This window comes from Symphalangus syndactylus, chromosome 6 (assembly GCF_028878055.3).
Source record: "Symphalangus syndactylus isolate Jambi chromosome 6, NHGRI_mSymSyn1-v2.1_pri, whole genome shotgun sequence".
In the NCBI taxonomy this organism is placed as follows: Eukaryota; Metazoa; Chordata; class Mammalia; order Primates; family Hylobatidae; genus Symphalangus; species Symphalangus syndactylus.
This window is the reverse complement of record NC_072428.2, coordinates 55537345-55547747: the sequence shown is the minus strand read 5'-3', so window position 1 is coordinate 55547747 and position 10403 is coordinate 55537345.

Here is a 10403-nt window from a genome sequence, read left to right as displayed (position 1 = left end):
AACATACAAGATGAGCCTGGAACATCGTGGTGCCATAAGGAAAGAACTCACAAAATGATGAGGGTTCTTTGAAAGAACATAGGTGCCAACCTCAATACAACCTGCTGTATTTTTCTAAAAAAAAAAAAAAAAGGCCTAGAACCAGAGACGAACTCAGTCGTAATAAGCCCAAATAATGGGTCTTTTTTTTTTTTTTTTTTTTTTTTTTGAGATGGAGTCTCTCTCTGCCACCCAGGCTGGAGTGCAGTGGCGCCATCTTGGCTCACTGCAAGCTCCGCCTCCCGGGTTCATGCCATTCTCCTGCCTCAGCCTCCCGAGTAGCTGGGACTACAGGCGCCCGCCACCATGCCCGGCTAATTTTTTGTATTTTTAGTAGAGACGGGGTTTCACCGTGTTAGCCAGGATGGTCTCAATCTCCTGACCTCGTGATCTGCCCGCCTCGGCCTTCCAAAGTGCTGGGATTACAGGCGTGAGCCACCGCGCCCGGCAATAATGGGTCTTAAAATACTATTTTGTCCCCAAGGGAACCAGGGTTCCATGGAAAAAATGGCTGATTTTAGGTGCAGGGAAGAACATTTATAAGACTAGCCTAGAACATCTTAACAGAAAGCAAGAAAGCCACAAAAGACTATTTCAGGTCATGTCAAAAGAAGATAAGAATCAATTTGAAGGTGATTCCACTGGCCAAATATGTAAAAATTAGAACATCAAAAAGAACAAGGACTGCAAAGAAAGTTCATATTGACATATGGAGAAAAATGTCACTTTGGTCACCTCAGAGTTTGCTAAGGAAAACAGCTTTTTATTCTGCCTTTCCTGTACAAACCGTATTTCTGGGTAACTAAATAGTTGATGGGGAAAAGTTCTCCTTCATAAAATAATTAACTGACCAATACCAAATCAATGATAGAATTTCATCATTTTGTCTTTTAATGACACAATGAATTTAATGAATCTAGACAGCAATTATCAATATCTACTAAAAGCTACACGCTTATTGCTCACCTTTTCTTCCCTTCCTACTTTCCCACCTCATTATGGCACTCCCTGCATCTCTCACATATACTACTGCTCTCAGGTCCTGGTCTCAGAACTTGCCTCTGGGAGAACTCAAATAAAGACCCTATACCAGGAGATAAGAACAACAAAACAGTAATGAATTAAGGATCTAACTTAAGAATGTAGAAAAAGAAGAACAGAATAAATCCCAAAAAGGTAGAAAAGGAAATGATGAAAATAAGAACAGAATAAATGAAACGAGAAGCAAAGTACAATAGAGGGGACTGACAAAAGCAAATATTAGTCTTGACATATCTAATAAAACGGACAAACCCTCTGGCAAGACTCATTTTTAAAAGTTATAAATGATATTAATGAAAAGGAGACTATAAACAGGAATACAACAGAGATCAGAAATAATAATATTAAACAAACTTTATTCATTAAGTTTGAAAATCTAGATAAATACAGTTTTAGAAAAAGTTACCAAACTAAGATATGGAAAATGTGAAGTCTTACAACTATTTAAAAATCTAAATCATTATTTTAAAATCTATTCACAAAGATAACACAACTATCCCAATTATTCCAATCTTGTATTTCCTTCATTAATAGAAGGAATGTAAATTGGTACAGTCGCTTTAGAGGAAAATTTAGCAATACCTAGAAAAGTAAAAATGTATATCCTCTCCCACCAAGGAATCCCACTACCTGTATTAGATGCGTCCATACAAGAATGTTCATAGCAGCAAATGTTTAATAGTGAAAAATTATAAAAGACCTAAATGTCCATTAATAGGGTAAATAAACTGTCATGTTTAACAGTATACAGCAGTGAAATAGAATAAATTGTAGCTACAGGTATCAATCTAAATTATCTTCACAAACAAAATATTGAACAAAAAAGCTAGTTGCACAACACAGAGAGAACGGTACTTGTGCAGATTTACCATAGCAGGCCTAACAGGTTATCCTTAGAAAGGCCTGCTTGCAAGGTTGGTGTTTTTTGACTGGTGTCTGGAAACGTGGCTATCAAAGTGTTCCCAGTCACCAGTTAACTGAAAAGGGTAGTTGACTATGCAGACTGTTTGAATGCAGTATGATTTATGCTGGATACCTGCTTGCTTTCTAGGAGTCTTTATTATGTGCTAGGCAGATGGTGCCCACATGACCAAACCTCAGTAAACTGTGGGTACTCTCTAATGGGCTCCCTGGACAGAAACATTACACACGTGTTGCTGCATTTTTGTTGCTGGGGCAAAGTGGGCTCTTTGCAATCCCTCATGGGAGGAAGAGCATAAGGAAGCCTGCAAATGGATTCCTCCAGACTCTGCCAGTGTCCTTTTCCCTTATGATCCAGATGTGTTCTTATTATATCGAAGAATAAATGTTAGTCATATATGCTGAGTCGCGTGGGTCCTTCTAGCAAATACCTGAACACAGGGGTTGTTTGGGAGACTCTCAATCAAAAACCACATATAAAGTTTAAAAACAGGTAAAACAGGCCGGGCGCGGTGGCTCACGCTTGTAATCCCAGCACTTTGGGAGGCCGAGGCGGGCGGATCACGAGGTCAGGAGATCGAGACCACGGTGAAACCCCGTCTCTACTAAAAATACAAAAAATTAGCCGGGCGTGGTGGCGGGCGCCTGTAGTCCCAGCTACTCGGAGAGGCTGAGGCAGGAGAATGGCGTGAACCCGGGAGGCGGAGCTTGCAGTGAGCCGAGATCGCGCCACTGCACTCCAGCCTGGGTGACAGAGCGAGACTCTGTCACAAAAAAAAAAAAAAAAAAAAAAGGTAAAACAATAACCATATATATCGTATAAGAGCTCCCAAGGAGGTAAAAATAAAATTAAAAAATAACCATATATGTCTCTATATAGCTGTATATATATCCATATATATAATGGACACATATGTATGAAGAAAATGCTTAGGAATAATAAACACCACATTCCAGGTAGTAGTTACTTCTGAAAGTGCAGGAAGTAAGATGTGATTAAGGATACCCAGAGGACTTCAATTGTATTGGTAATACATATATATTTTTAATGGCAGTAGGTTCACAAGTATTCATCTTATTACTCTTTAAGCCTTATTTGTCTGAAATATTTCCTTTATAGAAACTGGGTCACGTCCTGGGGTTATCAGACTTCTCCAAGTTCACAATCACCAACTCTGTGGATCTCAAATTTTATAGACCCAAAGCTAATACCAAATCTTTCTCAATTCTTTGAGGTAAACTCAGATGGTCTCATTTTATGCCTGAGACAGTGAAGTTAAGGAGCGATTTCTATATTTAGAGGTAGAGAATCCTGGCTCCAATCCTGTCTTCCCACTTCCTACCTGAGTGATCTCGGCAACTTATTTAACTTCTGTGCCTCAGGTTCCTCATCTGTAAAATGGCCCAACTCCTCATTCATGGCTCAGTTTTCACTTCCTGTATGAGGACCTCCCAGACCTCCATACTAGAACAAATACTCCTTTTCAAGCCCCCATAGCACTTTGCACCTCCTTCTATTGTGTTCAGATTGTCTAAGTGTCTGACACTGTCAGCAGATTGAGCAACTAAAGCGAGGGGATCAGGCCTGGCACAGGTGTTAGCAGAGCAAAATTATGTAAAAGTTTGAAGGAAGAGGGATGCAGAAGGGTATTGAGAAGTAATGCGATCAAGTAAGATGGCACAGGAATATCGGGGGAACTTCCTGTTACAGAAGTTAGGGAGCTTCCAAGATATGGGACAGGCAGAAGTAGGAGTGGGGCTGTCATGAATTGTGAAGGGTCTGAGATTTTTATCTTACCTGCAAGCTAACAAGGTAGCCTGTTACTACCTGTAAAAAGGATAGTCTGTTACAGCAATAGCGGTAGCCAGAGTACCAGCATTTGTTCCAGTTCTGAGCCCCAATTCCCATATGATGACGCAGAGAGCCAGATGATACCTGCACATGTAATGGAGTGCCTTAAAGGACAGGAACTTTGAGCTTAGGGAACCTGAATCTTCAATAATGGGCAGTGAGCATGTGCGCCCTTTGCTCTGATACCTTCTAAGGTTGTTTACTGTACAAACATTCATGGACAAATAGTCTGGAACAAAGATAGTCAGTGCCTCTCTTTGCAAAATATGCAGAAATGCTAGAGACCCATGAAGAATTGTCTCCCAACGATATGCACCTTTCATTTCTATGCCATCTTGGCTTTGGATGAATTCTCCCATGAGTATGTCACTCCACCTGTCACTCTAATTAAACTGACAGAAACTGGGACCAGGTCCATTCAAAGTATTTTATTACATTTAATTAAAGATACTATCAACAGAACTCTATGTAACAGGATAAGACCAATCAGTATTGACTTCAGCCATATCCAAGGGCCTGTATCCAACATGGCAGGAAAAAAAAATCAACAATCATAAACCATCAGGATCTACCTTAGAAAGCCAAGTGGCATTCTCAAGTTTCTGTATTGACCCTGTACTTGGTCTGAGACATTAATCCAGTCACAGTGGGATGGATTAGTGATTGCACTGAATCCACTTTGGCCCACAAAGAGGAAGAGCAATTCTATCACCCATAACCACCCTGGCCAATGAGTTGAGGCTGACTTAAGTGCCATCCAGAGCTGAGGTGGTGTCACTGATGACTGCAGCTAAAGTCAAGAACAAATTCCTTATCAACATTTCCAATAGGATGACTCTCAAGATAGTCATAACTGCCTGCAGTATGCATAAATGAATCAGTTACGCCTCCAGGAAGCTCCTCTGGCAGCTGTTGTTTCAAGAGCTCAGTAGCAGCCTAAGAGGTGCCTATCTTTTTAAAGGTCACTCTTGGAGTACTCAGGATATTTCACCTTGGTGACTGCAAAGTCCACATAGCTGGTTATAATGGAAAATGGCCTGAGTACTACAGGAGTGACCAAGTTTTCAACTAAACCTGTGCTTTTTTTCCTTTTCCTTTTGTGGTTCTATGTCGTTTCTTTTAGACTACATCTCTCTATACTGCAGTAGTCCCTGAATGAGAGACTTATAAACTTTCCTAGTTCAATTAAATGTATATTGATATTAACAACACACTGATGCTAAAGCCATAAAACAGCAGTACATTGAATGTTTAGAGGATCCATCCACAGGTCATTTTAATTTTCCTTTCCCATGCAATTATCCCCTAATCCAGTCCATGAAAGGCCTTTGTCCTTTCTCTTCTAGAAAACCATATTGGTCAGGATCCAATTTTCATTACTAAAACTTTCACATCTGCGAATTTTATCCCACTTGTAAGCTAACAGACCCTACCAGTTGAATTCAGGTACTTTTTCTCCCCTATGGGAACCCAAACCAAGCAGTTTAAGATAGGTATGTTGGAGATCACAGCCAAGAAATGATGGTATTTCCACAGCCAGAAGTGTGAGAGGGGGTGGAAGGAAGAGGTGAAGAGACTAGCCTGCAGGGGACAGTTGTTACTAGGAAGTAATCCCACTTTGACTCCTGGCCCCAGAACAGTGTTGCCTCTTCCTTCAAATACCTGTTGGCTCTGACAAGCACCCCCAGGGCTCAGGGCTCCTTTTTCTTTCACTGCTCTCCTGCATGCTATTGTAGATCTGCCCCATGGTCTCTGGCATTTTTGACCACCTCTACGTGCAGATTTCCCTGTCCCCATGGGGCCAAAGAGGATAGTGATTTGGATGCCTATATTGAACAGAGCTGTAAAAGGGGCATTCCTCCCTTCCCCAAAGATGGGGAGCTTTTTTTTTTCCTTAAAGCTGTAGAGAGACAGGGATCAGAAGTTCTAGAGTAGGTTGATAATACTGTCGAAGGTGACCCACTGGAGAAACTGTTGGGAGATGCAATCTGCCATGAACGCTGAGTGTTCCTGTATGTATGTTCTTCCTTCATATGAATTTAAGGCCGTGACCATTCTTCTTGGGCTGTACCTCAGTGTTCTGTTGGCAGTAAGCTACCTTGAAATGAGCAGGTTTACCTATTGCTCACTGTAAGTTTTGAGCACTCCACCCCCACCACCAAGCTTGGGGTCTGCATGTGTAGGCATTCATCTAGGCCTACCTTGAGGCACTTTTGGGGGTGTAGGCCATAAGGTGAACGGTTTTGTGTCAGTCAGCAAGGCCATGTATTTACTTTCAATTCAAATGGCTACCTACTTGGACTCAACAAACAGCTAGTTCAAAGTTCTATATCCTTATTGTTGCCATCATTTATTTCATCTTTGGGAAATCATTCAGCAGCCATGGCCATACTGCCTTTCAGCTGGAGCCATGAGCTTGCCGCCTCATTGTCAAAACATCCTTTCTGCCTCCTGCCCAGAGACTGAGCAACAACCTAAGTGCAATTTGGGCAGCATGTTTCAATCCTACCTCTTGCTCCTTAGCCTCAAAATATTCTCAGGTAGGACTCTTTCTTCAGGTAGGACTTTTCTCAGGACTCTTTCCTCCTCCCTCACTTGGGAATATCTGATTTGCTACCAGATTCCAGGGAATTTCTTTTACCCCCTAATCCAGCCCATGAAAGGCCTTTGTCCTTTCTCTTCTAGAAAATCATGTTGGTCAGGATCCAATTTTCATTACTAAAACTTTCACATCTGTGAATTTTATCCTACTTGTAAGCTAACAAGTTAGCCTGCGATGCTTTCATGGATGTTGCCAGAAGTCATGAGATTCCTGGGTCAGAGACAAATAACTTTATTACTTACAGTATAGCCAGCAACATGAGCATGATGTTTGCACCAGCTGCCCATGGCCTACACCCCCCAAAGTGCCACAGGGTAGGCCTAGATGGATGACTACACATGCAAACCCCCAGCTTGTGAGGGGAGGGGTGCTCAAAACTTCATAGTGAGCAATAGGCAAATTTGCTCATTTCAAGGTAACTTACTGCTAACAGAACACTGAGGTACAGCCCAATAAGAACGGTCAGTCTTACATTCACATGAGGCAAGAATATACATGCATGAACATTCAGGGCTCATGGCAAATTGCCTCTCCCAAGTTTCTCTTTCTCCAGTGGGTCACCTTTGACAGTATTAACCAACTCTGTGGCACTGAGCCTGACAACTACTCAATCCTCATCAATTGCTTCCCAGAACAGTTTGTCACAGAGAAATCCCTCTGAAAGGGCTAATGCTCTTTTATAGCAGCCAAGAAAAATCTGAGACCTTCCTGTTGTGTCTGCATGGGTCTAAGCCTGGCATGACAGACTGTAGGAGGGGATTGGCTGCAAGACAGCCCAACAGTTGCCATTCTTCCTTAACAAGCATTATGTACCCTGAATCCCTCTATGCCCAAGTCAATAAATCAAAGTTCTAACAATTCACCTGGTTTCTGCCCACAGGAATAAGGAATTTCCCTTCTTTCAAGCTCATGTAAGTACGTGTCTCTGTGACTGTTATCTGAAAGGAGGAAGAACCTGCTGCCTACAGAGGAAGAACGTTAGTAGCAGCAGTTAAAATGGGGCAGACCTGAAGCTGAATGCCAGATTAGTGAGGAAGTACTTCTTTCTAGAGGAGAGTAAGCAACAACCAGGACATAGTTTCAGCAACTGTCTTTGAATCTGTTCCAGTAACTCTGGAACCACCTCCCTGGTTCCTTATTAACAGACAATGATGTGTGTATGTATTTAAAACATTATTCTGAGAAGGGGACCATAGGGTGGGTTGTTAGGAATACTCTATTTAATAACAAAAAAGGCTGTCAGTGGGGACAGGATATTTTCTAAAAGTCTAAATTAACGTGCTATTAACAGTTTTCTCTGATGACTTCCATCATGGAGAAAAGGTTTGGGGTGTGGGTGGGCTAGCCAGGAGTGGATAAGGTAGAGTTAGTAAGAGATCCGGCTCTAAGCTGAGGAGGAACTTGGGTCCAGAGAAAAACACAACTTGTGTGTATGCAAAGGGACTTTGCACCTTCTTCCATTCCCCGAAATTGTTCTGAAGCAAGGACTGTTTCTACACATACATAAAAACATGACAAACATTAAATACACATTAGCAGTTGAAATTTGCAAATAATGAAAAAACATTAGGATCTTTTTCCACTGTCCTCAGTGGCCCTCTATCTTCTAGGAAAAAGTCCGTCTGAGGTAAGTGTGAGGAACTGAGAACTTCACTCATGATGATGTGATGGGTGTCAGGGTTTCCTGGTGGCAAGGGTGTTGCAGACCTACTAGAGGGTACAGAGCAGCCCAGCAGCATTCTGGACTGGGCTGAAGTGGCCACTCAGTAGATGCATGTGTCAGAAGCTGGCCAGAGGTGCTCTGCAGCTCTACAAAGTGTGCCCATGCTGAGGTTTGAGCCTGCAGAGGGTACTTTTTGTTCATGTGATGAGACACTCCTAAAATGCCACAAGTGCAAAGACAGGGGACCAGTTGCAACATGTAGCTGGGCTGATAACCCACTTCTTCAACAAATCTAAACTGCTTCAACTGGTTTCTGGAGTCAGGGAAAAACCTTAAAATAGATCCATGTTGTCCAAGAAGTCTCAAGTGGGGCTTATAGGCAAATATTGGGGATATGGCACCCAGCATTCTTTGTAATCATAAGGGATGTTTTTTATTTCCCAGGGAGTAAGGAGTCTTCATAATCTCAAAAGAATACATTCTTTAAAACTTTTTTTTAACAAGAGACTTCACCCTAGAAAAGGAATAGGATGTATTCAAGGTCACAAATTAGAAAAAAGTTGCCAACAACCCAGGTTTCTTCTCTCTCATTTGAGGACCTATTTTCTTCCCCTCTCCTCAATCCATACTCCTTCCTGGAATAGCGAAAAAAACTGGGGAAAAGTTATCATCAATAGGGTATTAAAGTAAAAACACTTACACTATGGAATATTATGTAGCTATTAAAAATGAGACTGACCTATGTATATATATATAGGGGTTATCACCCCAGCTACTTGTTGCAATTGGTCTCCCGCCTTTGCACTTGTGGTATTTTAGGACAGTTTCTTTTATATATATTATGTCAGACTCTTTTTTTTTTTCTTTTTTGAGACAGAGTTTTGCTCTTGTTGCCCAGGCTGGAGTGCAGGGTGCGATCTTGGCTCACTGCAACCTCCGCCTCTCAGTTCAAGCCATTCTCCTGCCTCAGCCTCCCAAGTAGCTGGGATTACAGGCATCTGCCACCATCCCCAGCCAATTTTTTGTATCTTTAGTAGAGATGTGGTTTCACCATGTTGGCCAAGGTGGTCTCGAACTCCTGACCTCAGGTGATTTACCTGTCTTGGTCTCCCAAAGTGCTAGGATTAAAGGCATGAGCCACCATGCCTGGCCTCAGATTCATCTTTAATAGCTGCATTATACACACACACAGGGAAAATGCCTAAGATATATTAAGTTTAAAGCAAATTACAGGACATATATCATCATAATTCAATTTTTGTTAAAAAAAAAAAAGTGTATGTGGAGATACATGTTTGCATGTACATGTAAAGAAAAAGGCACACTGGGGGAACTCTAAGGGATCATCATGGAGAGGATTATTCAGTCTCTATCTGCAAGCCCTGAGACCCTTGTGTCTAACAGTACAGTTGGCCCTCTATATCTACAGTTTTAACCAACCATGGATTAAAAATATATTTTAAAAAATAACAAAAAATATAAATTAAAAACCCAATGCAGTATAACTATTTACATAGCATTTACATTATATTAGGTATTACAAGTAATCCAGAGGTGATTAAAAGTATATGGGAGGATGTGTGTAGGTTATATGCAAATACTACACCATTTTATATAAGGGACTTGAGCATCTTTGGATTTTGGTATGCTTGGGGATCCTGGAACCGACCTCCCACAAATACCAAGATGACTGTAACTCCTCCATTGTAAAAATACACTTATCCGGTTACATGCTTGCAAAAACTTTAAGAAGCTCACAGAGAATTCGCAACTTACCCAAGGTTTACAGGAATGAAGAGTACAGAATCCAAGGCTTTAACTTTCTGTCCAGTGTTGTTCACAATTCCCTACTGTGTGGTGCTAGATAGGACAACCTTTCCAAGACAAACAGGAAATGTGGTAATGGTAATTTCTTACAAACTGAATATAGTGTTGGGTACTAGGCTCAGCCAGAATTGATGTTGTCTAAGGCTGTAGGGAAATATTCCTAAAGGTCAAAGGATCTTGGCAAGCACCCAAGTCTTCTCTGACCATACTGGGAAAATACTGGAAAAGCTGCTGTTTTGTCTCTGCAGGACCACAAACTCTGAAAACGGACTCCCCAGGTTTGAATCCCAGTTCTATCACGAGCTGTGTGACAATTATTTAACTTTTGTATCTCAGTTTCCTCATGTGTAAAATGGGGATAATAACAGCACCTGCCTCTTAGGATTGCTGTGAGCATTATTAACACATGTAAAGTACTTGGAGCATTTCTGGCACAAAGTAAGTACAGAATGTTGGTA